Below are 26,369 nucleotides of genomic sequence, written 5' to 3'. Positions count from 1 at the left end.
CTAGAGGGCGGGTAGTTTGCCCCCGGTGATGCGTTGGGCTGACCGCACCACCCTCTGGAGTGCCCTGCGGTTCTAGACGTTGCAGTTGCAGTACCAGCCTGTGATACAGCCCGACAGGATGCTCTCAATGGTGCATCTGTAGTAGTTTGTGAGGGTCTTAGGGGCCAAGACAAATTTATTCAGCCTCCTGAGGTTGAAGAGGCGCTGTGGTGCCTTCTTTTACCACATTGTCTGTGTGGATGGACCATTTCAGGTTGTCAGTGATGTGCACGCCGAGGAACTTGAAGCTTTTCACCCTCTCCCCGTTGATGTGGACGGGGGCGTGCTCCCTCTGCTGTCTCCTGAAGTCCACGATCAGCTCCTTCGTTATGTTGCGGGAGAGGTTAATTTCCTGGCACCACTCCTCCAGGGCTCTCACCTTCTCCCTGTAGGCTGTCTCGTCGTTGTTGGTAATCAGGCCTACCACTGTTGCATCATCTGCAAACTCGATGACTGAGTTGGAGGCGTGCATGGCCACGTAGTCATGGGTGAACGGGGAGTACAGGAGGGGGCTGAGCATACACCCTTGTGGGGCCCCCGTGTTGAGGATCAGCGTAGCGGAGGTGCTGTTGACCACCTTCACCACCTGGGGTCGACCCCTCAGGAAGTCTAGGACCAGTTGCACAGGGCAGGGTTCAGACCCAGGCCCTGAGCTTAGTGCTGAGCTTGGAGGGCACTATGGTATTGAAAACTAAGCTGTAGTCAATGAACAGCATTCTCACATAGGTATTCCTCTTGTCCAGATGGGATAGGTCAGTGTGCAGTGCGATGGCGATTTGCATCTGTAGGCAAATGGTAGTAGGTCTAGGGTGTCGGGTAAGGTGGAGGTGATGTGATCCTCAACTAGCCTCTCATTAATCTAACATTGCATGTCTGTCATAGGGTGTGTTTTCACATTTGTGTTTAGTTTAGTTTATTAGGATCCCCATTAGCTACTGCACATGCAGCAGCTAATCTTCTTACACTTTATTTGTCTGTGTCTGTCAGCTTATGTGTGTGTGTCAGAGAGTGAAATTAACAGGCTAGCAGGACTTTGGCATTTTAGTGAATAGAGAGCGTGTGAAAGTGTTGCCTTCTAAGCCGGCTAATTCTTAGATCTGCTCAGGGGAAATTAGGAGGCTGATTGTTCCAGACAGAGTTGGGAGTTGGGTTAGAGTCCTCTGAGAGAAAGACATGGAAAGAATCACACCGGATTACATGATTTATGATGCCTAAACTCTCTCTCTCTCTCTCTCTCTCTCTCTCTCTCCCACCTCTCTATCACTTCTTCCGTCTCTCTCTTTCTCCCTCCATGCTGAGAGCATGATACGTGCAGCTACAAGCCGTTACATGCTAACGTAATGGTGACAGATTAGAGAGGCATTTCCTTGGTTGTAAATTAAAAGGTGCTTTTCACATGATGGGATTCCACTGGAAAGATTAGCACATACACTACCGGTTAAACGTTTTAGAACACCTACTCATTCAAGGGTTTTTCTTAATTTTTACTATTTTCTACATTGTAGAATAATAGTGAAGACATCAAAACTATGAAATAACAGTAACCAAAAAAGTGTTAAACAAATCAAAACATATTTTATATTTGAGATTCTTCAAATAGCCAGCCACCCTTTGCCTTGATGACAGCTTTGCACACTCTTGGCATTCTCTCAACCAGCTTCATGAGGTAGTCACCTGGAATATATTTGAATTAACATGTGTGCCTTCTTAAAAGTTAATTTGTAGAATATATTTTCTTCTTAATGCGTTTGAGCCAATCAGTTGTGTTGTGACAAGGTAGGGGGGGTATACAGAAGGTAGCCCTATTTGGTAAAAACCAAGTCCATATTATGTCAAGAACAGCTCAAATAAGCAAAGAGAAACGACAGTCCATCATTACTTTAAGACATGAAGGTCAGTCAATATGGAACATTTCAAGAACTTTGAACGTTTTTTCAAGTGCAGGCGCAAAAACCATCAAGCGCTATGATGAAACTGGCTCTCATGAGGACCGCCACAGGAATGGAAGACCCAGAGTTACCTCTGCTGCAGAGGATAAGTTCATCAGAGTTACCAGCCTCAGAAATTGCAGCCAAAATAAGTGCCTCACAGAGTTCAAGTTACAGACACATCTCAACATCAACTGTTCAGAGGAGACTGTGTGAATCCACTACTAAAGGACACCAATAAGAAGAAGAGACTTGCTTGGGCCAAGAAACACGAGCAATGGACATTAGACCAGTGGAAATTTGTCCTTTGGTCTGGAGTCCAGATTTAAGATTTTTGGTTCCAACCGCCGTGTCTTTGTGAGACGTGGTGTGGGTGAACGGATGATCTCTGCATGTGTATTTCCCACCGTAAAGCATGGAGGAGTAGGTGTTATGGTGTGGGGGTGCTTTGCTGGTGACATTTTCTGTGATTTATTTAGAATTCAAGGCATACTTAACCAGCATGGCTACCACAGCGTTCTGCAGCGATACGCCATCCCATCTGGTTTGGGCTTAGTGAGACTATCATTTGTTTTTCAACAGGACAATGACCCAACACACCTCCAGGCTGTGTAAGGGCTATTTTACCAAGAAGGAGAGTGATGGAGTGCTGCATCAGATGACCTGACCTCCACAATCCCCCGACCTAAACCCAATTGAGATGGTTTGAAAAACCCTTGAATGAGTAGGTGTTCTAAAACTTTTGTGTGAGAGTGAAGGTGAAACAAGAGCAAGAGAGGGGGGGGGGGCAGAGAGAGAAAGAAAGAGAGAGAAAGAGAGAGAGGGAGAGAGAGAGAGACACATCAGACAGAGAGACAGAGAGTAGGAGAGAGAGGAGAGAGGTAGGAGCTAGGTAGAGACAGACAGAGACAGAGAGAGAGAGAGAGAGAGAGAGAGAGAGAGAGAGAGAGAGAGAGAGAGAGAGAGAGAGAGAGAGAGAGAGAGAGAGAGAGAGAGAGAGAGAGAGAGAGAGAGAGAGGGAGAGAGAGAGAGAGAGAGATAGAGAGTGAGAGAGAGAGAGAGAGAGAGAGAGAGAGAGAGAGAGAGAGAGAGAGAGAGAGAGAGAGAGAGAGAGAGAGAGAGAGAGAGAGAGAGGTCACAGCTCCAGCCCCTACAGACCTGGGGGAATGCAGTAGAAGCGTTGGTGGAGTGTTTCCAGGAAGTAAAGACGTTAAGAACACACAGACAGCGCCGACCTCTGACCCCTGATTAGCCGAGCGTAACGTTGCGTAGCCGCTAAGTGTCTCCCTGTGACATCATCATTCCATGGACTGACTGATTGACTGACTGACTGAGCATGGGACTGAACAGAAGGAATGAGAGTTTCCTCTCACCCTGAAGGGTTGAGTTCAGTAGGGAGAAAACTGGAAGGTACTGCCTGAACCCAATATGAACACTTTGTTCATGAACATGAACAATTTCTTTAGTTTTCCGTTGAAAAACGTTATAAAAAATGAGCTATGACTATGAACAGCAATATGTTTGTATATAGTTGGGTTATTGGACATGTTCAGGTACGTTCTCAGTTATTCAAAGTTTGAGTCTGTTTCATGCCTATTGAACATGACCCTAATACAGATGTATTAATGGGTTCTCAGCACTTCCCATAACATGACCCTAATACAGATGTATTAATGGGTTCTCAGCACTTCCCATAACATGACCCTAATACAGATGTATTAATGGGTTCTCAGCACTTCCCATAACATGACCCTAATACAGATGTATTAATGGGTTCTCAGCACTTCCCATAACATGACCCTAATACAGATGTATTAATGGGTTCTCAGCACTTTCCATAACATTGCATTTAAAAAACATCCGATTCATGTTGTAGTGGCTATTCATGGTGTGGTATTTAAGTATTTAACTCTAACATTCTTCCATGGACTAATCTAAGTTGTTACATAACAGTATTTCTAATGGCAGACTGCATTAGCTGGTGAATGGCTGTATACTGTGATAAGAACAGGCTGATGTAGGGCTGAGGGAAAGGTGAGCCAAAAAGCTGTGCCATGGTACAGGATAAAGGTGTGTGTGTGTGTGTGTGTGTGTGTGTGTGTGTGTGTGTGTGTGTGTGTACTCGTTTTGGTGACATATGAAGACAATTTTATGACAACTCACCTTCAATGTCAGGACGCTCGGAAATATGAGGACATTTTTGGAGTCCTCATTTTTCCGAGCTCACTACAGTGTTCTAGACGACCATAGAATGCCCCTAAACCAAAAATCTGAAAAGTCTTTAAATGTCACAATCTCATGATTTGAAGTGTGTGTGTGTGTTTACGCTTTTTGCTCACCTGTGAATACGCCACCTAGTGGTCAGTTTTGGAACATTAACACACTTTAAACACACTTTAGTCACGTGACACACTTTAGTCACGTGACACACTTTAGTTACGTGACATATCCTGATTTTGTTTGAGCACACTTTCCAACTATTCAAGATAGATTTACTTGAATACACATAATACATGTCATCATAGTCAACTATAACTAAGCTTTGGATAAAAGCGTCTGCTAAATGGCATATTATTTATTTATTATCATAAAATCCCCCTAAATCCCTCAAATAAAAACGTAATTTAGCATCAATTAGTCAGATAAGCTAATGTTAGCAAATTAGCTGAAAGGAATGAAAAGGACTTTTGCCACATGGAAAATTCAGAACTGGAAGAAGTGCAAGAGAAATGAAGGTAATACATTTATTTTTCTTCATTTACAACTAAAGAGATAGTTATTATCTGTGTTCTTGACCACAAATGTTACTTAGCACTATCATGTTTTTCCATTTAAAGCCAAAGTGATGATATTGGTTGTTCAGTTCAGATAATGTTATTTGTAGAGTTTACAGTACTATACTTTTATAACAGTATTTATCTTTGAAGGTGTTAAGATTGCTTACTGTGCTTACTGTGAAAAGATTGCTATTGTGATTGCAGTTGCATAAGGTTTGCACTGATCGGTTAGCCTAATAAGCTAACCGGATACTGCATTAGTAAGAACATGAGCACGATATGACTAAAGGCAGACTAATACCATTTGATATATCCTTATTCGATTCAAATCAAGTATTAGTCTTTTCTGTATTTGTCTCACTGACTTTTTGTCATCCAATGTAGATGTTTTCTAGTTGAGGAGCACATGGGCAATTGAAGAGCATGTCAAAACGAAGAGCCAGACTTAGTCCTGAGGCTGAGGCTATTCATTTTATTATTTCTGGAAGTGACAAGCCTTGTTATAAAGCCAAATGGATCAATGACTATAAAGGTATGTTATACACACACGCTACTCATACCATATTGGGATGTCATTTGAAACACATTCAAGTCTTACACAAGTGAAAAAATCACTGCGTACCGCTGCATTAGACACATACGGCTTTAACATCCAATTTCAGAAGTTATGTTGTGATTCTTTTGCAAGCAGTTGGGGGATGGGGAAAAATATTCAAGATTTATGAACTACACCTCCCAACTTCTATTAGAATGTGTGATATTGGTGGTAATTTCCTTGGCCAGTCGGCAGACCGTTCGTGCTATGTGTGAAAGCCGGTAATGTGATTTAAATTAAAAAAATGTTTTTAACATTTGATCATAACAACCCCATCAATAAACGGAATGTAGAAGCATTTAAATGATAAAAATGTACAATACATGTGAATGATGCGTATCAGCGCGTAGAACAAATACGGCACCATTCAAGTTAATAGCGAAAATGCACCGCCGAGTAGGCCTACCGACAGAGAATCATGTTCACAACACGAGTGGGTGCGTAATCCCAGCCTGTGTGATTTGGGACTTTTTTGTGTACGCTAATGTCCTTAAATACAAAGTCTGCAATAAAGCGGTCTAAAGCGGGGAGTCAAAGGCAGACTCAGCGGTGCAAGTCACTGCAGGTCTAGCGGTGATAACTGCTGGAACCTTACCTGGGATCACATCTCTTTTTGCCCCGCTTTAACGCCATTGTTTCGTCTTTTCCGTTTTTAGCTGCAGATCTGTCATTAAATCCAACATAAAATACGTCTCCTCGTGATTTTCATAGTTTTCAGACCAAATGTATTTTTAATGTTGACACCTTTTTGGGTCCTTACCAGTTTGCACCCCTGCAATGGATCTTTCCCCTAAATATTAAATCATACACATTGATAAGCAGGCTAAATGGGTCTGATCATCTGCAATTCATTAACCTAATTTGAACTGTATTACTTGATACTAAGTTCTTAACTTTGTTGTATCAGGACGTGGTGTATTTGCCTCAGCACCAATTGAAAAGGGATCCTTTGTCCTCGAGTACCGTGGGGAGTTTATATCGCAATATGAACGGGACAAGAGGCAGGCGAAGTATACGGAAAAGCAAAATGCTTTCTTGTTTGATTTTGAATGGAACAATGGCTCATGGTGGTAAGTAAAGCCCTATAAGACATCAGTTAATCTCTATATGTTTATATGTTTTGTGGAGAAAACGTAAAATCTGTTTCCCTCTTCAATTTTAGCATAGATGCATCCTGCGAAGACGGTTCACTGGGGCGGCTGGTAAATGATGCCCACAGGTCACCAAATTGCAAAATGAAAAAGATGACAGTCCAATGTAAACCTCATCTTTGCTTGTTTGCTATTGAAAACATTCAAGCAGAGAGTGAAATAACCTATGATTATGGAGAATCTCAGTGGCCATGGCGTGCTCTGGTAAGTACATCTGCTTTAATATATTATAATGTATAGGATCTGTCAAAGAATTATAAAATATATAAATACATGTCCCTTCTTGCATGTATTTTGTCACCGCTTTATATACACTGCTCAAAAAAATAAAGGGAACACTTAAACAACACAATGTAACTCCAAGTCAATCACACTTCTGTGAAATCAAACTGTCCACTTAGGAAGCAACACTGATTGACAATAAATTTCACATGCTGTTGTGCAAATGGAATAGACAACAGGTGGAAATTATAGGCAATTAGCAAGACACCCCCAATAAAGAAGTGGTTCTGCAGGTGGTGACCACAGACCACTTCTCAGTTCCTATGCTTCCTGGCTGATGTTTTGGTCACTTTTGAATGCTGGCGGTGCTTTCACTCTAGTGGTAGCATGAGACGGAGTCTACAACCCACACAAGTGGCTCAGGTAGTGCAGCTCATCCAGGATGGCACATCAATGCGAGCTGTGGCAAGAAGGTTTGCTGTGTCTGTCAGCGTAGTGTCCAGAGCATGGAGGCGCTTCCAGGAGACAGGCCAGTACATCAGGAGACGTGGAGGAGGCCGTAGGAGGGCAACAACCCAGCAGCAGGACCTCTACCTCCGCCTTTGTGCAAGGAGGAGCAGGAGGAGCACTGCCAGAGCCCTGCAAAATGACCTCCAGCAGGCCACAAATGTGCATGTGTCTGCTCAAACGGTCAGAAACAGACTCCATGAGGGTGGTATGAGGGCCCGACGTCCACAGGTGGGGGTTGTGCTTACAGCCCAACACTGTGCAGGACGTTTAGCATTTGCCAGAGAACACCAAGATTGGCAAATTCGCCACTGGCGCCCTGCGCTCTCGCAGGTTCACACTGAGCACAGGTGACAGACGTGACAGAGTCTGGAGACGCCGTGGAGAACGTTCTGCTGCCTGCAACATCCTCCAGCATGACCGGTTTGGCGGTGGGTCAGTCATGGTGTGGGGTGGCATTTCTTTGGGGGGCCGCACAGCCCTCCATGTGCTCGCCAGAGGTAGCCTGACTGCCATTAGGTACTGAGATGAGATCTTCAGACCCCTTGTGAGACCATATGCTGGTGCGGTTGGCCCTGGGTTCCTCCTAATGCAAGACAATGCTAGACCTCATGTGGCTGGAGTGTGTCAGCAGTTCCTGCAAGAGGAAGGCATTGATGCTATGGACTGGCCCACCCGTTCCCCAGACCTGAATCCAATTGAGCACATCTGTGACATCATGTCTCGCTCCATCCACCAACGCCACGTTGCACCACAGACTGTCCAGGAGTTGGCGGATGCTTTAGTCCAGGTCTGGGAGGAGATCCCTCAGGAGACCATCCGCCACCTCATCAGGAGCATGCCCAGGCATTGTAGGGAGGTCATACAGGCACGTGGAGGCCACACACACTACTGAGCCTCATGTTGACTTGTTTTAAGGACATTACATCAAAGTTGGATCAGCCTGTAGTGTGGTTTTCCACTTTAATTTTGAGGGTGAATCCAAATCCAGACCTCCATGGTTTGATAAATTTGATTTCCATTGATAATTTTTGTGTGATTTTGTTGTCAGCACATTCAACTATGTAAAGAAAAAAGTATTTAATAAGATTATTTCATTCATTCAGATCTAGGATGTGTTGTTTAAGTGTTCCCTTTATTTTTTTGAGCAGTGTATATACACTGATGATTTTCTCAGTTTTAATTAAATAGATTATAATACAGAATATTTATTGTTGTATTTTGTTGCAGACACCAAGTGACAAGATCCCAGCTCAACCTTCAGCAGACCCAGAAGTGAGACAGAAATCCACTTCATCCTTCCAACAGGTTATTACACATTTATTGTAGATATTTTCTATTTAAATTAAATTGATGTCTCAGTTCATTCCAGTATATAAATTAAATGGCTTTTTACTGTATTACAACCAACTTTTTGTGTAAAATGTTCACAATATTAACATCCCGTAACTTGTTTCGATATCATTGCATAAACAAAATTAGCCCGACCATTTGACAGAACTAACCGCCCCTCAAAACATAAAATTAATCTTTATTCTCTCTAATGCCTATGTTTGTTTGTTTTTTGGGCAATGTTTTTGCCCATTTAACATACTTCTTATCAATTTGTGTGATTTAATTTATATGGCAGTAGATCCATTTACATTACTTTTAAGGTTGTGAGCTTTATTTGACCACAAAAGGATAACTCAGTCAGGAACCTTGACTCTAGATGTGTTCAGTCGTCATGTCCTCATTTCGTACTTAGTCTGTTCAAGACGTAAATGTGTTTCAGATGACGTCCCGATATGGTATGACCCAACCAGAGTAGAGTGTGTGTGTTACACGGTCCTCATATTGTTGGTTAGCAGATATTGTACAGTTTTAACCATTTCTATAGAGTCTTGCATAAAAAGCCCAGATCCACCTATGAATTATCATTCCTAACATCTGTGGTCAATGCAGCCCTTGACCTCAGCAATGAGTCTCACCCCAAAGGCGATTATGATAGACAGGTGGTAGGAATATATTGTGACTGAACTGAGTATGATCATTAGTTTACTAATTAGATATGATCTATATTATATAACACAATATTTCTGACATGTTATTGTTGTATTTTGTTGCAGACACCAAGTGACAAGATCCCAGCTCAACCTTCAGCAGACCCAGAAGTGAGACAGAAATCCACTTCATCCTTCCAACAGGTTATTACACATTTATTGTAGATATTTTCTATTTAAATTAAATTGATGTCTCAGTTCATTCCAATATATAAATTACATGGCTTTTTACTGTATTACAACCAACTTTTTGTGTAAAATGTTCACAATATCAACATCCCGTAACTTGTTTCGATATCATTGCGTAAACAAAATAAGCCCGACCATTTGACAGAACTAACCGCCCCTCAAAACATAAAATTAATCTTAATCTCTCTAATGCCTACGTTTGTTTGTTTTTTGGGCAATGTTTTTGCCCATTTAACATACTTCTTATCAATTTGCGTGATTTAATTGATATGGCAGTAGATCCATTTACATTACTTTTAAGGTTGTGAGCTTTCTTTGACCACAAAAGGATACCTCAAAGTCAGGAACCTTGACTCTAGATGTGTTCAGTCGTCATGTCCTCATTTCGTACTTAGTCTGTTCAAGACGTAAATGTGTTTCAGATGACGTCCCGATATGGTATGACCCAACCAGAGTAGAGTGTGTGTGTTACACGGTCCTCATATTGTTGGTTAGCAGATATTGTACAGTTTTAACCATTTCTATAGAGTCTTGCATAAAAAGCCCAGATCCACATATGAATTATCATTCCTAACATCTGTGGTCAATGCAGCCCTTGACCACAGCAATGAGTCTCACCCCAAAGGCGATTATGATAGACAGGTGGTAGGAATATATTGTGACTGAACTGAGTATGATCATTAGTTTACTAATTAGATTTGATCTATACTATAAAACACAATATTTTTGACATGTTATTGTTGTATTTTGTAGCAGACACCAAGTGACAAGATCCCAGCTCAACCTTCAGCAGACCCAGAAGTGAGACAGAAATCCACTTCATCCTTCCAACAGGTTATTACACATTTATTGTAGATATTTTCTATTTAAATTAAATTGATGTCTCAGTTCATTCCAATATATAAATTACATGGCTTTTTACTGTATTACAACCAACTTTTTGTGTAAAATGTTCACAATATCAACATCCCGTAACTTGTTTCGATATCATTGCGTAAACAAAATAAGCCCGACCATTTGACAGAACTAACCGCCCCTCAAAACATAAAATTAATCTTAATCTCTCTAATGCCTGTTTTTTTTTTTTTTTTGGGGGGGTGGGCAATGTTTTTGCCCATTTAACATACTTCTTATCAATTTGCGTGATTTAATTTATATGGCAGTAGATCCATTTACATTACTTTTCAGGTTGTGAGCTTTCTTTGACCACAAAAGGATAACTCAAAGTCAGGATCCTTGACTCTAGAAGTGTTCAGTCGTCAGGTCCTCATTTCGTACTTAGTCTGTTCAAGACGTAAATGTGTTTCAGATGACGTCCCGATATGGTATGACCCAACCAGAGTAGAGTGTGTGTGTTACACGGTCCTCATATTGTTGGTTAGCAGATATTGTACAGTTTTAACCATTTCTATAGAGTCTTGCATAAAAAGCCCAGATCCACCTATGAATTATCATTCCTAACATCTGTGGTCAATGCAGCCCTTGACCTCAGCAATGAGTCTCACCCCAAAGGCGATTATGATAGACAGGTGGTAGGAATATATTGTGACTGAACTGAGTATGATCATTAGTTTACTAATTAGATATGATCTATATTATATAACACAATATTTCTGACATGTTATTGTTGTATTTCGTTGCAGACACCAAGTGACAAGATCCCAGCTCAACCTTCAGCAGACCCAGAAGTGAGACAGAAATCCACTTCATCCTTCCAACAGGTTATTACACATTTATTGTAGATATTTTCTATTTAAATTAAATTGATGTCTCAGTTCATTCCAGTATATAAATTAAATGGCTTTTTACTGTATTACAACCAACTTTTTGTGTAAAATGTTCACAATATTAACATCCCGTAACTTGTTTCGATATCATTGCATAAACAACATTAGCCCGACCATTTGACAGAACTAACCGCCCCTCAAAACATAAAATTAATCTTAATCTCTCTAATGCCTGTTTTTTTTTTTTTTTTGGGGGGGTGGGCAATGTTTTTGCCCATTTAACATACTTCTTATCAATTTGCGTGATTTAATTTATATGGCAGTAGATCCATTTACATTACTTTTCAGGTTGTGAGCTTTCTTTGACCACAAAAGGATAACTCAAAGTCAGGATCCTTGACTCTAGAAGTGTTCAGTCGTCAGGTCCTCATTTCGTACTTAGTCTGTTCAAGACGTAAATGTGTTTCAGATGACGTCCCGATATGGTATGACCCAACCAGAGTAGAGTGTGTGTGTTACACGGTCCTCATATTGTTGGTTAGCAGATATTGTACCGTTTTAACCATTTCTATAGAGTCTTGCATAAAAAGCCCAGATCCACCTATGAATTATCATTCCTAACATCTGTGGTCAATGCAGCCCTTGACCTCAGCAATGAGTCTCACCCCAAAGGCGATTATGATAGACAGGTGGTAGGAATATATTGTGACTGAACTGAGTACAATCATTAGTTTACTAATTAGATATGATCTATATTATATAACAATATTTCTGACATGTTATTGTTGTATTTCGTTGCAGACACCAAGTGACAAGATCCCAGCTCAACCTTCAGCAGACCCAGAAGTGAGACAGAAATCCACTTCATCCTTCCAACAGGTTATTACACATTTATTGTAGATATTTTCTATTTAAATTAAATTGATGTCTCAGTTCATTCCAGTATATAAATTAAATGGCTTTTTACTGTATTACAACCAACTTTTTGTGTAAAATGTTCACAATATTAACATCCCGTAACTTGTTTCGATATCATTGCATAAACAACATTAGCCCGACCATTTGACAGAACTAACCGCCCCTCAAAACATAAAATTAATCTTTATTCTCTCTAATACCTATGTTTGTTTGTTTTTTGGGCAATGTTTTTGCCCATTTAACATACTTCTTATCAATTTGTGTGATTTTATTTATATGGCAGTAGATCCATTTACATTACTTTTAAGGTTGTGAGCTTTCTTTGACCACAAAATGATAACTCAAAGTCAGGAACCTTGACTCTAGATGTGTTCAGTCGTCATGTCCTCATTTCGTACTTAGTCTGTTCAAGACGTAAATGTGTTTCAGATGACGTCCCGATATGGTATGACCCAACCAGAGTAGAGTGTGTGTGTTACACGGTCCTCATATTGTTGGTTAGCAGATATTGTACAGTTTTAACCATTTCTATAGAGTCTTGCATAAAAAGCCCAGATCCACATATGAATTATCATTCCTAACATCTGTGGTCAATGCAGCCCTTGACCTCAGCAATGAGTCTCACCCCAAAGGCGATTATGATAGACAGGTGGTAGGAATATATTGTGACTGAACTGAGTACAATCATTAGTTTACTAATTAGATATGATCTATATTATATAACACAATATTTCTGACATGTTATTGTTGTATTTCGTTGCAGACACCAAGTGACAAGATCCCAGCTCAACCTTCAGCAGACCCAGAAGTGAGACAGAAATCCACTTCATCCTTCCAACAGGTTATTACACATTTATTGTAGATATTTTCTATTTAAATTAAATTGATGTCTCAGTTCATTCCAATATATAAATTAAATGGATTTTTACTGTATTACAACCAACTTTTTGTGTAAAATGTTCACAATATCAACATCCCGTAACTTGTTTCGATATCATTGCATAAACAAAATTAGCCCAACCATTTGACAGAACTAACCGCCCCTCAAAACATAAAATTAATCTTTATTCTCTCTAATGCCTATGTTTGTTTGTTTTTTGGGCAATGTTTTTGCCCATTTAACATACTTCTTATCAATTTGCATGATTTAATTTATATGGCAGTAGATCCATTTACATTACTTTTAAGGTTGTGAGCTTTCTTTGACCACAAAAGGATAACTCAAAGTCAGGAACCTTGACTCTAGATGTGTTCAGTCGTCATGTCCTCATTTCGTACTTAGTCTGTTCAAGACGTAAATGTGTTTCAGATGACGTCCCGATATGGTATGACCCAACCAGAGTAGAGTGTGTGTGTTACACGGTCCTCATATTGTTGATTAGCAGATATTGTACAGTTTTAACCATTTCTATAGAGTCTTGCATAAAAAGCCCAGATCCACATATGAATTATCTTTCCTAACATCTGTGGTCAATGCAGCCCTTGACCTCAGCAATGAGTCTCACCCCAAAGGCGATTATGATAGACAGGTGGTAGGAATATATTTTGACTGAACTGAGTATGATCATTAGTTTACTAATTAGATATGATCTATATTATATAACACAATATTTCTGACATGTTATTGTTGTATTTTGTTGCAGACACCAAGTGACAAGATCCCAGCTCAACCTTCAGCAGACCTATAAGTGAGACAGAAATCCACTTCATCCTTCCAACAGGTTATTACACATTTATTGTAGATATTTTCTATTTAAATTAAATTGATGACTCAGTTCATTCCAGTATATAAATTAAATGGCTTTTTACTGTATTACAACCAACTTTTTGTGTAAAATGTTCACAATATTAACATCCCGTAACTTGTTTCGATATCATTGCATAAACAACATTAGCCCGACCATTTGACAGAACTAACCGCCCCTCAAAACATAAAATTAATCTTTATTCTCTCTAATACCTATGTTTGTTTGTTTTTTGGGCAATGTTTTTGCCCATTTAACATACTTCTTATCAATTTGTGTGATTTTATTTATATGGCAGTAGATCCATTTACATTACTTTTAAGGTTGTGAGCTTTCTTTGACCACAAAAGGATAACTCAAAGTCAGGAACCTTGACTCTAGATGTGTTCAGTCGTCATGTCCTCATTTCGTACTTAGTCTGTTCAAGACGTAAATGTGTTTCAGATGACGTCCCGATATGGTATGACCCAACCAGAGTAGAGTGTGTGTGTTACACGGTACTCATATTGTTGGTTAGCAGATATTGTACAGTTTTAACCATTTCTATAGAGTCTTGCATAAAAAGCCCAGATCCACATATGAATTATCTTTCCTAACATCTGTGGTCAATGCAGCCCTTGACCACAGCAATGAGTCTCACCCCAAAGGCGATTATGATAGACAGGTGGTAGGAATATATTGTGACTGAACTGAGTACAATCATTAGTTTACTAATTAGATATGATCTATATTATATAACACAATATTTCTGACATGTTATTGTTGTATTTCATTGCAGACACCAAGTGACAAGATCCCAGCTCAACCTTCAGCAGACCCAGAAGTGAGACAGAAATCCACTTCATCCTTTCAACAGGTTATTACACATTTATTGTAGATATTTTCTATTTAAATTAAATTGATGACTCAGTTCATTCCAGTATATAAATTAAATGGCTTTTTACTGTATTACAACCAACTTTTTGTGTAAAATGTTCACAATATTAACATCCCGTAACTTGTTTCGATATCATTGCATAAACAACATTAGCCCGACCATTTGACAGAACTAACCGCCCCTCAAAACATAAAATTAATCTTTATTCTCTCTAATACCTATGTTTGTTTGTTTTTTGGGCAATGTTTTTGCCCATTTAACATACTTCTTATCAATTTGTGTGATTTTATTTATATGGCAGTAGATCCATTTACATTACTTTTAAGGTTGTGAGCTTTCTTTGACCACAAAATGATAACTCAAAGTCAGGAACCTTGACTCTAGATGTGTTCAGTCGTCATGTCCTCATTTCGTACTTAGTCTGTTCAAGACGTAAATGTGTTTCAGATGACGTCCCGATATGGTATGACCCAACCAGAGTAGAGTGTGTGTGTTACACGGTCCTCATATTGTTGGTTAGCAGATATTGTACAGTTTTAACCATTTCTATAGAGTCTTGCATAAAAAGCCCAGATCCACATATGAATTATCATTCCTAACATCTGTGGTCAATGCAGCCCTTGACCTCAGCAATGAGTCTCACCCCAAAGGCGATTATGATAGACAGGTGGTAGGAATATATTGTGACTGAACTGAGTACAATCATTAGTTTACTAATTAGATATGATCTATATTATATAACACAATATTTCTGACATGTTATTGTTGTATTTTGTTGCAGACACCAAGTGACAAGATCCCAGCTCAACCTTCAGCAGACCTATAAGTGAGACAGAAATCCACTTCATCCTTCCAACAGGTTATTACACATTTATTGTAGATATTTTCTATTTAAATTAAATTGATGACTCAGTTCATTCCAGTATATAAATTAAATGGCTTTTTACTGTATTACAACCAACTTTTTGTGTAAAATGTTCACAATATTAACATCCCGTAACTTGTTTCGATATCATTGCATAAACAACATTAGCCCGACCATTTGACAGAACTAACCGCCCCTCAAAACATAAAATTAATCTTTATTCTCTCTAATACCTATGTTTGTTTGTTTTTTGGGCAATGTTTTTGCCCATTTAACATACTTCTTATCAATTTGTGTGATTTTATTTATATGGCAGTAGATCCATTTACATTACTTTTAAGGTTGTGAGCTTTCTTTGACCACAAAAGGATAACTCAAAGTCAGGAACCTTGACTCTAGATGTGTTCAGTCGTCATGTCCTCATTTCGTACTTAGTCTGTTCAAGACGTAAATGTGTTTCAGATGACGTCCCGATATGGTATGACCCAACCAGAGTAGAGTGTGTGTGTTACACGGTACTCATATTGTTGGTTAGCAGATATTGTACAGTTTTAACCATTTCTATAGAGTCTTGCATAAAAAGCCCAGATCCACATATGAATTATCTTTCCTAACATCTGTGGTCAATGCAGCCCTTGACCACAGCAATGAGTCTCACCCCAAAGGCGATTATGATAGACAGGTGGTAGGAATATATTGTGACTGAACTGAGTACAATCATTAGTTTACTAATTAGATATGATCTATATTATATAACACAATATTTCTGACATGTTATTGTTGTATTTCATTGCAGACACCAAGTGACAAGATCCCAGCTCAACCTTCAGCAGACCCAGAAGTGAGACAGAAATCCACTTCATCCTTTCAACAGGTTATTACACATTTATTGTAGATATTTTCTATTTAAATTAAATTGATGACTCAGTTCATTCCAGTATATAAATTAAATGGCTTTTTACTGTATTACAACCAACTTTTTGTGTAAAATGTTCACAATATTAACATCCCGTAACTTGTTTCGATATCATTGCATAAACAACATTAGCCCGACCATTTGACAGAACTAACCGCCCCTCAAAACATAAAATTAATCTTTATTCTCTCTAATACCTATGTTTGTTTGTTTTTTGGGCAATGTTTTTGCCCATTTAACATACTTCTTATCAATTTGTGTGATTTTATTTATATGGCAGTAGATCCATTTACATTACTTTTAAGGTTGTGAGCTTTCTTTGACCACAAAAGGATAACTCAAAGTCAGGAACCTTGACTCTAGATGTGTTCAGTCGTCATGTCCTCATTTCGTACTTAGTCTGTTCAAGACGTAAATGTGTTTCAGATGACGTCCCGATATGGTATGACCCAACCAGAGTAGAGTGTGTGTGTTACACGGTACTCATATTGTTGGTTAGCAGATATTGTACAGTTTTAACCATTTCTATAGAGTCTTGCATAAAAAGCCCAGATCCACATATGAATTATCTTTCCTAACATCTGTGGTCAATGCAGCCCTTGACCACAGCAATGAGTCTCACCCCAAAGGCGATTATGATAGACAGGTGGTAGGAATATATTGTGACTGAACTGAGTACAATCATTAGTTTACTAATTAGATATGATCTATATTATATAACACAATATTTCTGACATGTTATTGTTGTATTTCATTGCAGACACCAAGTGACAAGATCCCAGCTCAACCTTCAGCAGACCCAGAAGTGAGACAGAAATCCACTTCATCCTTTCAACAGGTTATTACACATTTATTGTAGATATTTTCTATTTAAATTAAATTGATGACTCAGTTCATTCCAGTATATAAATTAAATGGCTTTTTACTGTATTACAACCAACTTTTTGTGTAAAATGTTCACAATATTAACATCCCGTAACTTGTTTCGATATCATTGCATAAACAACATTAGCCCGACCATTTGACAGAACTAACCGCCCCTCAAAACATAAAATTAATCTTTATTCTCTCTAATACCTATGTTTGTTTGTTTTTTGGGCAATGTTTTTGCCCATTTAACATACTTCTTATCAATTTGTGTGATTTTATTTATATGGCAGTAGATCCATTTACATTAATTTTAAGGTTGTGAGCTTTCTTTGACCACAAAAGGATAACTCAAAGTCAGGAACCTTGACTCTAGATGTGTTCAGTCGTCATGTCCTCATTTCGTACTTAGTCTGTTCAAGACGTAAATGTGTTTCAGATGACGTCCCGATATGGTATGACCCAACCAGAGTAGAGTGTGTGTGTTACACGGTACTCATATTGTTGGTTAGCAGATATTGTACAGTTTTAACCATTACTATAGAGTCTTGCATAAAAAGCCCAGATCCACATATGAATTATCTTTCCTAACATCTGTGGTCAATGCAGCCCTTGACCACAGCAATGAGTCTCACCCCAAAGGCGATTATGATAGACAGGTGGTAGGAATATATTGTGACTGAACTGAGTACAATCATTAGTTTACTAATTAGATATGATCTATATTATATAACACAATATTTCTGACATGTTATTGTTGTATTTCATTGCAGACACCAAGTGACAAGATCCCAGCTCAACCTTCAGCAGACCCAGAAGTGAGACAGAAATCCACTTCATCCTTCCAACAGGTTATTACACATTTATTGTAGATATTTTCTATTTAAATTAAATTGATGTCTCAGTTCATTCCAATATATAAATTAAATGGCTTTTTACTGTATTACAACCAACTTTGTGTAAAATGTTCACAATATCAACATCCCGTAACTTGTTTCGATATCATTGCATAAACAAAATTAGCCCAACCATTTGACAGATCTAACCGCCCCTCAAAACATAAAATTAATCTTTATTCTCTCTAATGCCTATGTTTGTTTGTTTTTTGGGCAATGGTTTTGCCCATTTAACATACTTCTTATCAATTTGTGTGATTTAATTTATATGGCAGTAGATCCATTTACATTACTTTTAAGGTTGTGAGCTTTCTTTGACCACAAAAGGATAACTCAAAGTCAGGAACCTTGACTCTAGATGTGTTCAGTCGTCATGTCCTCATTTCGTATTTAGTCTGTTCAAGACGTAAATGTGTTTCAGATGACGTCCCAATATGGTATGACCCAACCAGAGTAGAGTGTGTGTGTTACACGGTCCTCATATTGTTGGTTAGCAGATATTGTACAGTTTTAACCATTTCTATAGAGTCTTGCATAAAAAGCCCAGATCCACATATGAATTATCTTTCCTAACATCTGTGGTCAATGCAGCCCTTGACCACGGCAATGAGTCTCACCCCAAAGGCGATTATGATAGACAGGTGGTAGGAATATATTGTGACTGAACTGAGTACAATCATTAGTTTACTAATTAGATATGATCTATATTATATAACAATATTTCTGACATGTTATTGTTGTATTTCGTTGCAGACACCAAGTGACAAGATCCCAGCTCAACCTTCAGCAGACCCAGAAGTGAGACAGAAATCCACTTCATCCTTCCAACAGGTTATTAAAAATGTATTGTAGATATTTTCTATTTAAATTAAATTGATGTCTCAGTTCATTCCAATATATAAATTAAATGGCTTTTTACTGTATTACAACCAACTTTTTGTGTAAAATGTTCACAATATCAACATCCCGTAACTTGTTTCAATATCATTGCGTAAACAAAATTAGCCCGACCATTTGACAGAACTAACCGCCCCTCAAAACATAAAATTAATCTTTATTCTCTCTAATGCCTATGTTTGTTTGTTTTTTGGGCAATGTTTTTGCCCATTTAACATACTTCTTATCAATTTGCGTGATTTAATGTATATGGCAGTAGATCCATTTACATTAATTTTAAGGTTGTGAGCTTTCATTGACCACAAAAGGATAACTCAAAGTCAGGAACCTTGACTCTAGATGTGTTCAGTCGTCATGTCTTCATTTCATACTTAGTCTGTTCAAGACGTAAATGTGTTTCAGATAACGCCCCGATATGGTATGACCCAACCAGAGTAGAGTGTGTGTGTTACACGGTCCTCATATTGTTGGTTAGCAGATATTGTACAGTTTTAACCATTTCTATAGTCTTGCATAAAAAGCCCAGATCCACATATGAATTATCTTTCCTAACAACTGTGGTCAATGCAGCCCTTGACCTCAGCACTGAGTCTCACCCCAAAGGCGATTATGATAGACAGGTGGTAGGAATATATTGTGACTGAACTGAGTATGATCATTAGTTTACTAATTAGATATGATCTATATTATATAACACAATATTTCTGACATGTTATTGTTGTATTTTGTTGCAGACAACAATTGACAAGATCCCAGGTCCTCATATTGTTGGTTAGCAGATATTGTACAGTTTTAACCATTTCTATAGAGTCTTGCTTAAAAACCCCAGATCCAAAAACAGTATTGTCAATTTCTTAAGCCAAATTATTTTCACATACAGTATAATGTATAATATCCTAATTTACTGTTACGGTACTGTGTTATTACAAACAAATATTTATTCTTCATAATTTCATTCAAGGCAAGCAAGTCCAGTGGATTTGTGCCCTTCCAGTGTCCTACTGCAAAGCAGGTAAGAAAGCTGCATTATTTTCATTGGATAAAATAGTTAATGTTCTTTGTTAACACAGAAATTTCAAGTAAGACTTATACAAATTAATTTTTGATTTGTACAGCTTAGAAAAAGACGCCATCTGCAAAATCTGAGGCGCCATCATGATCGTTGTGAGGATCGTTATGAGAAGGCTAAAAAAGAGATAGCTGAGAGACAGAGGTCAATCGAAAAAGGAAGACTGCCTTACCTGCAGGGGAAAGGGCTGGATGACATTGAGGTCAATCCTGAAGGTAACATTTTGTTTGAAATATAGTTTTTAGTCACTTCAAATATAACTATTATAAGTGTTGTTAGTCCTTAATTTAAATAATTGGCCTTAAATGTTTTTTACCCAACCAGATGAAGTAGAAATGAGTGATGATGATTCCAGCGAAGAAACCATTGCTGACCTACATCAATGCAAAGGTATCCTGACTTGTATATATGTGGTAATATCTTTAAGTTATGTCACATAAATGCAAATTTCTGTGGGGATTATCGAAATGATCCTCTATCTGTTTTTAAACAATCACATTGGTGGTGATAAGTAATTCCACATTTATGGATTTGCAATCAGTTTATGTTTATATCTCAAATATCAGTTAATATCTAATGTAGAATTGAATATTGCCTGACATTGAGGTTGTTTACAGTGAATAATACAAGCAAGCAAACGTATTGTCATAAAGCTCATAGAACATAATCACATTCATTATTACTTTGCAAAGGCTCAACAACAGAGACTTCTAGGGACCAGACACTTCTGAGGCAAACACCAGAGTCAACCACCCTGGACAACATGGAGGGCACTTCTGAGTCAACCACCCTGGACAACATGGAGGGCACTTCTGAGTCAACCACCCTAGACAACATAGAGGGCACTCCTGAGTCAACCACCTTGGATAACGTACACATGAGCAACACACAACCAAGACATGGTAAAATAGTCACATCCCAAGCATCCTCAAAGTGCTCCAAAGGAAAGCAAGGTTAGTAAGCATTTTGTATTCACATGTATTGATAACATCATATAACTACTAACTAGAATCCTTTGTATCATATCCTCCATTTGTCACTTTAGCAGAGCTCATTGTTAATCAGTTGTATTTTGTTTCCATTTATGAAAGCTGTGAAGGTGAGAAGCAAGTGGACAGGTGATGAAGTGAAAGCTGTTGAGCGGCATTTGCTTCATTTCATAACAAGCTGCAGAATACCAGGTAAAAAGGACTGTGACTCCTGCCTCCAAGCAGAGCCAGTAGCTCTGAAAGACAGAGACTGGGTTGCTATCAAATACTACATCCACAACAGAAATGTAGCATTAAAAAGGAAGATGAATAGATAGAACTAGAGCATGCCAACTGTAGCTCAGGTACCATTCAATTCCAATTTCAATCAGCTTCTCCTCAGATAGTGTTAATATCTGTGGGTTTCATGTTCATATTATTTTATTTTCCTTAAATGATTTATATTGTTGGTTCTTGTACAAACATGCCACATAGGCTCGACTGTAGATCCCACATGTTCGTATGTTTATGTATAATTGAGGGCTATTAATGAGCATATGTTTGCCACTTATGGTCACATTTTTTTGGAATAACAGTTGATGATATAGGTTAATACTCTGCTCTCATTGACAGGGAAAAGAGATAAACAGTACTTAAAGGGATTGTTATTGTTCTTAAGTTTTCAGAAGCACTTTGTTCTTAACCACAAGTTGTTGAATGTGGCAAGGTGTTTAAATTACTGTTAAACTATAACCATTTCAATGGGTGCTTGTAACAGGCCTCGTGTATGGTAACTTGCACTATGTAACTATGATGTAAATCCCTACGTTATTTAGACAGTTTAGCTGAATGTACACTGTCATGTTTCATAGAAGCTGGATGCTTTAATAGAGAGTTTCTCATTCATTTCAAACATGCCATTTCTACTGCCTTGTGCATAGCAGGGAAGGAGGCAAAGTGTAGGTGGTCTATTCTGGGTGTTCAATTGATTTGTTAATTTGCATATTTTCGCTGGCACTCAATAAAAGTAAGGCATAAAGTGTTCCCTCTTTTTTTACATGAATATTGACTGCAAATGTATTGTTATAAATAACAATAATACGACTTAAACAGTAGACTGAGAATATATTATATTTATGAGCTATGTGAACATGGATAGGCATTTCTGTTGAAGGTTACCTGTCTGGTGAGCATGATTATTATAATAATTTTTTTAAAGCTTTAGTTAAGTATTGTACACCTATGATTCTTATGCAGACATTTCAACATGTAACCGGAACCACGTTCAAATACAGACCCTATTTACAGGTTCTTCATAAGTCACATAAACCTGAAAATCAGTGTGTATCTATGGGCTGCTGTTGCTATGGGCCTTATATGTCACATGAACCCGAAAAAGTCCTCATATATACTATTAAAATCAGGTCTGAACAAAATATAGCCCTAGACAAAATCTCAACAGATGGATGTATTCCTAGAATCATGGGACCAAACTATTCTGATTCCCAGGTCTCTTGGACCTTGGGAAAGGCATGTCCCAATATGTCACATTTTTGTCATAAGTCCTGATATTGTCTATAAACACGTATGTGTGTGTGTGTGTGTGTGTGTGTGTGTGTGTGGATGTAAATGTCGCCCGTAGCATGTCGGCTGGATTCATGAATTCATAAAATGACAGACTTGTGTCTTGATCCATCAGCTTACGTGGTGGCCTTGTAATTCATGGGTTGTTGTGCAGAAGGTTATGAGTTTGAGACCCACTCGACGAAGAACAGAAGGCAAATATTTGTCATATAATCATGAAATGCATTTGAATACCTATAACTCATGTTTAAACTTTTGTCTGTTCCTCTCCACACCCCCCATCACCCCCCCCCCCCCCCCCCCAATGAAATTAAATTCAAAGGGCTTTATTGGAATGGGAAACATATGTTTCTCTCTCTCTCTCTCTCTCTCTCTCTCTCTCTCTCTCTCTCTCTCTCTCTCTCTCTCTCTCTCTCTCTCTCACACACACACACAACCTCACAAAGAGAAATGGGTACTTTGTTATGTTTCTGTCACCAAACCCTGCCTGTGATCTCCCTCAGTCTCTCCCCTGGCCCCCGAAGGGGACTGTATCACAGAGATTCCTCACACAAAGCCACAGTTGTTTGCGTATGTGTGTGTGTGTGTGTGTCTGTCCGTGTGTGTTCATACCTTGTTGAGTGATTTACAGCTGTATGACCCTCAGGTGAAAGGGTTAATGAGTGTGAGAGATGGAGGTGTGTGTGTGTGTTGGAGGTATTGTAGGTGTGTTTGCTTAAGAGGGAAAGGTAGACGTTTTCTTAACTTGACACTTACCTCTCACTGAAACCAGGGGCCCACTGAGAGGTGTGTGTGTGTGTGTGTGTGTGTGTGTGTGCGTGCGTGCGTGCGTGTATATTTGATACACTACCACCTCTGAGTCACTGACGGCCTTCAGGGGAGTCACAGGCGATTAATGACTGCAGCTGATTATGAGGTGAGGAAAAACGGGCATATGACGGATGAATGTGTGTGTGTGACTGATGAATGGTCGATCCAGCTCACTGGTATATTCATTTCAAAGTCTTCTCTCTCACCCTCAGGTCTACCACTACAATCCCTGTTCTATATCATTTGAATGGCCAACTTTACATTAAGTCCCCCTTTTGACATTGAATCACTCAATAACTTATTCGATAGCCAAGATGTACTCACTGTAGTATAGTTGATACTCACTGTAGTATAGTTGATACTCACTGTAGTATAGTTGATACTCACTGTAGTATAGTTGCCATTACACAAATACATCCAAGTTCCCTGTAACCACAACTGGGTTCAAATACTATTTGATATCAGATCAAATACATTATCTGTGCTTGATTGAACTTGCCTCACTTAATGGACCAATAGAAAGCTATAAAAAGGCAAACACCCCTCAAATGGCACTCCAGGCAGGCTAGTGCAAACGCTCACAGTATTTGAAAGATTTCAAACAGTATTTGAACCCAGGTCTGCTTGTAACTAACATAGCATATGTGCATTGATCGAGGGGCAATGAAGAATGTCTTTACAGACATTCAGTCACCTTTGGCCAGCATAGTTATGTGAGGGTTACGCCTAGGACTACAGTTGGTGTGTGTGTGTGTGTGGTTGCCTTTCTAGCTTGTATGTGTGTGTGTTTGTGTGTGTGTATGTTGGTGCTTGCGCGTGTGTGTGTGTGTGTGTGTTATCAGGTGAAGATAGATGCGACGGGGAGTAATGCTGGAGACAGCTAGCTGGGCCTGCAATCAAGGTGATCCCTCTGCAAACTCTTTAGCTCCTGAAATACACCACTACACACATACACAGAGGGTTGTAACACACACACACTAAGACATATACAGTACATCATATATACTGTAACTGTAAAAACACAACGTAGATTATTGATGGCCTATTGTAAGACATAATGGTGAAAGTCAACCGAACTTCCCTTTCAATGACGTGGTAGGCACAACATGCTCAAGTAAGGCAGGCATATTTAAATGTATCAAAACATACACCGTTATGGGTTAACATCTCCATTGGTATATGCTTCCAGAAATAGGCAATAGCAAGTCTTCAGGTCCTAGACAGGACTGTAGTACTCCCAGTAGCCTTGGGAACCACTGAGTCTTTCTATCCAACAGTCACCATGTTGCCCTCCCTCAGGGCACAGGATCTCCAAAGCTACCATGGGACACACACAGAGGAAAGCCCAAACAACGGCCAAAGACTCCAGTCACCCAAGTCATAGACTGTTCTCTCTGCTACCGCACGGCAAGCGGTATCGGAGCGCCAAGTCTAGGTCCAAAAGGCTCCTTAACAGCTTCTACCCACAAGCCATAAGACTGCTGAACAATTCATTAAATGGCCACCCGGTCTATTTACATTAACCCCCCCCCCCCTCATTTGTTTTTACACTGCTGCTACTCGCTGTTTATTATCTATGTATAGTCACTTTACCCCTACCTACATGTACAAATTACCTCGACTAACCTGTACCCCCGCACATTGACTCGGTACCGGTACCCCCTGTATATAGCCTCGCTATTGTTATTTTATTGTGTTACTTTTTATTATTTTTAACTTTAGTTTATTTGGTCAACTAAACTAACTCTTTCTTGAACTGTATTGTTGGTTAAGGGCTTGTAAGTAAGCATTTCACGGTAAGGTCTACACCTGTTGTATTCGGCGCATGTGACAAATAAAGTTTTATTTTATTTTATTTGACACACACACAGGCATGGTTGGAGAGGGAGAAGGAGAGGGAGAAGGAGAAGGAGAAAGAGAGGGAGATGGAGAAGGAGAGGGATAAGGAGAAGGAGAGGGAGAGGGAGAGGGAGAAGGAGGAGGAGAGGGATAAGGAGAAGGAGGAGGAGAAGGAGAAGGAGAGGGAGAAGGAGAAGGAGAAGGAGAAGGAGAAGGAGAAGGAGAGGGAGAAGGAGAAGGAGAAGGAGAAGGAGAAGGAGAAGGAGAAGGAGAAGGAGAAGGAGAAGGAGGAGAAGGAGAAGGAGAATGAGAAGGAGAAGGAGAAGGAGAAGGAGAATGAGAAGGAGAAGGAGAAGGAGAAGGAGAAGGAGAAGGAGAAGGAGAAGGAGAAGGAGGAGGAGAGGGTGAAAGAGAAAGAGAACGGGCATTTCTGAACATAGGAGAGTGAGGGAGGAGAGGAATAGTGGAAGATGGAGAGAGGGAGAGGCAGGAATGTTAAACCCCTTAGTTATGATTAAACTAGTTTAATATCAGCCGTGACCAGACACACAGGTCACATATGATTAAACTAGTTCATTATCAGCCGTGACCAGCCACACAGGTCACATATGATTAAACTAGTTTAATATCAGCCGTGACCAGCCACACAGGTCACATATGATTAAACTAGTTTAATATCAGCCGTGACCAGCCACACAGGTCACATATGATTAAACTAGTTTAATATCAGCCGTGACCAGCCACACAGGTCACATATGATTAAACTAGTTTAATATCAGCCGTGACCAGCCACACAGGTCATATATGATTAAACTAGTTCATTATCAACCATGACCAGCCACACAGGTCACATATGATTAAACTAGTTTAATACCAGCCGTGACCAGACACACATAACACATATGATTGGATGTAGCTCAGTTGGTACAGCATGGTGTTTG

At 39.2% G+C, this 26,369-nt stretch overlaps 2 long non-coding RNA genes across 2 annotated transcripts; both read left to right on the top strand.

The window, feature by feature from the left end:
* Window positions 1-4,048: 4,048 nt before the first annotated feature.
* LOC311121491 lies at window positions 4,049-6,339 on the top strand. Its single transcript, XR_014612290.1, has 3 exons — window positions 4,049-4,702; window positions 5,129-5,276; window positions 6,247-6,339. It is a non-coding gene; the product is annotated as an uncharacterized lncRNA (long non-coding RNA).
* Window positions 6,340-18,155: 11,816 nt separating this feature from the next.
* Window positions 18,156-20,142, top strand: LOC311121490. Its single transcript, XR_014612289.1, has 3 exons — window positions 18,156-18,216; window positions 19,015-19,092; window positions 20,120-20,142. It is a non-coding gene; the product is annotated as an uncharacterized lncRNA (long non-coding RNA).
* Window positions 20,143-26,369: the final 6,227 nt, after the last annotated feature.

The sequence above is a fragment of the Coregonus lavaretus genome (assembly GCF_964263955.1).
Source record: "Coregonus lavaretus genome assembly, contig: HAP1_SCAFFOLD_2461, whole genome shotgun sequence".
NCBI lineage: Eukaryota > Metazoa > Chordata > Actinopteri > Salmoniformes > Salmonidae > Coregonus > Coregonus lavaretus.
The sequence above is the reverse complement of the archived record's forward strand: the minus strand, read 5'-3'. Positions and strand labels throughout refer to the sequence as shown.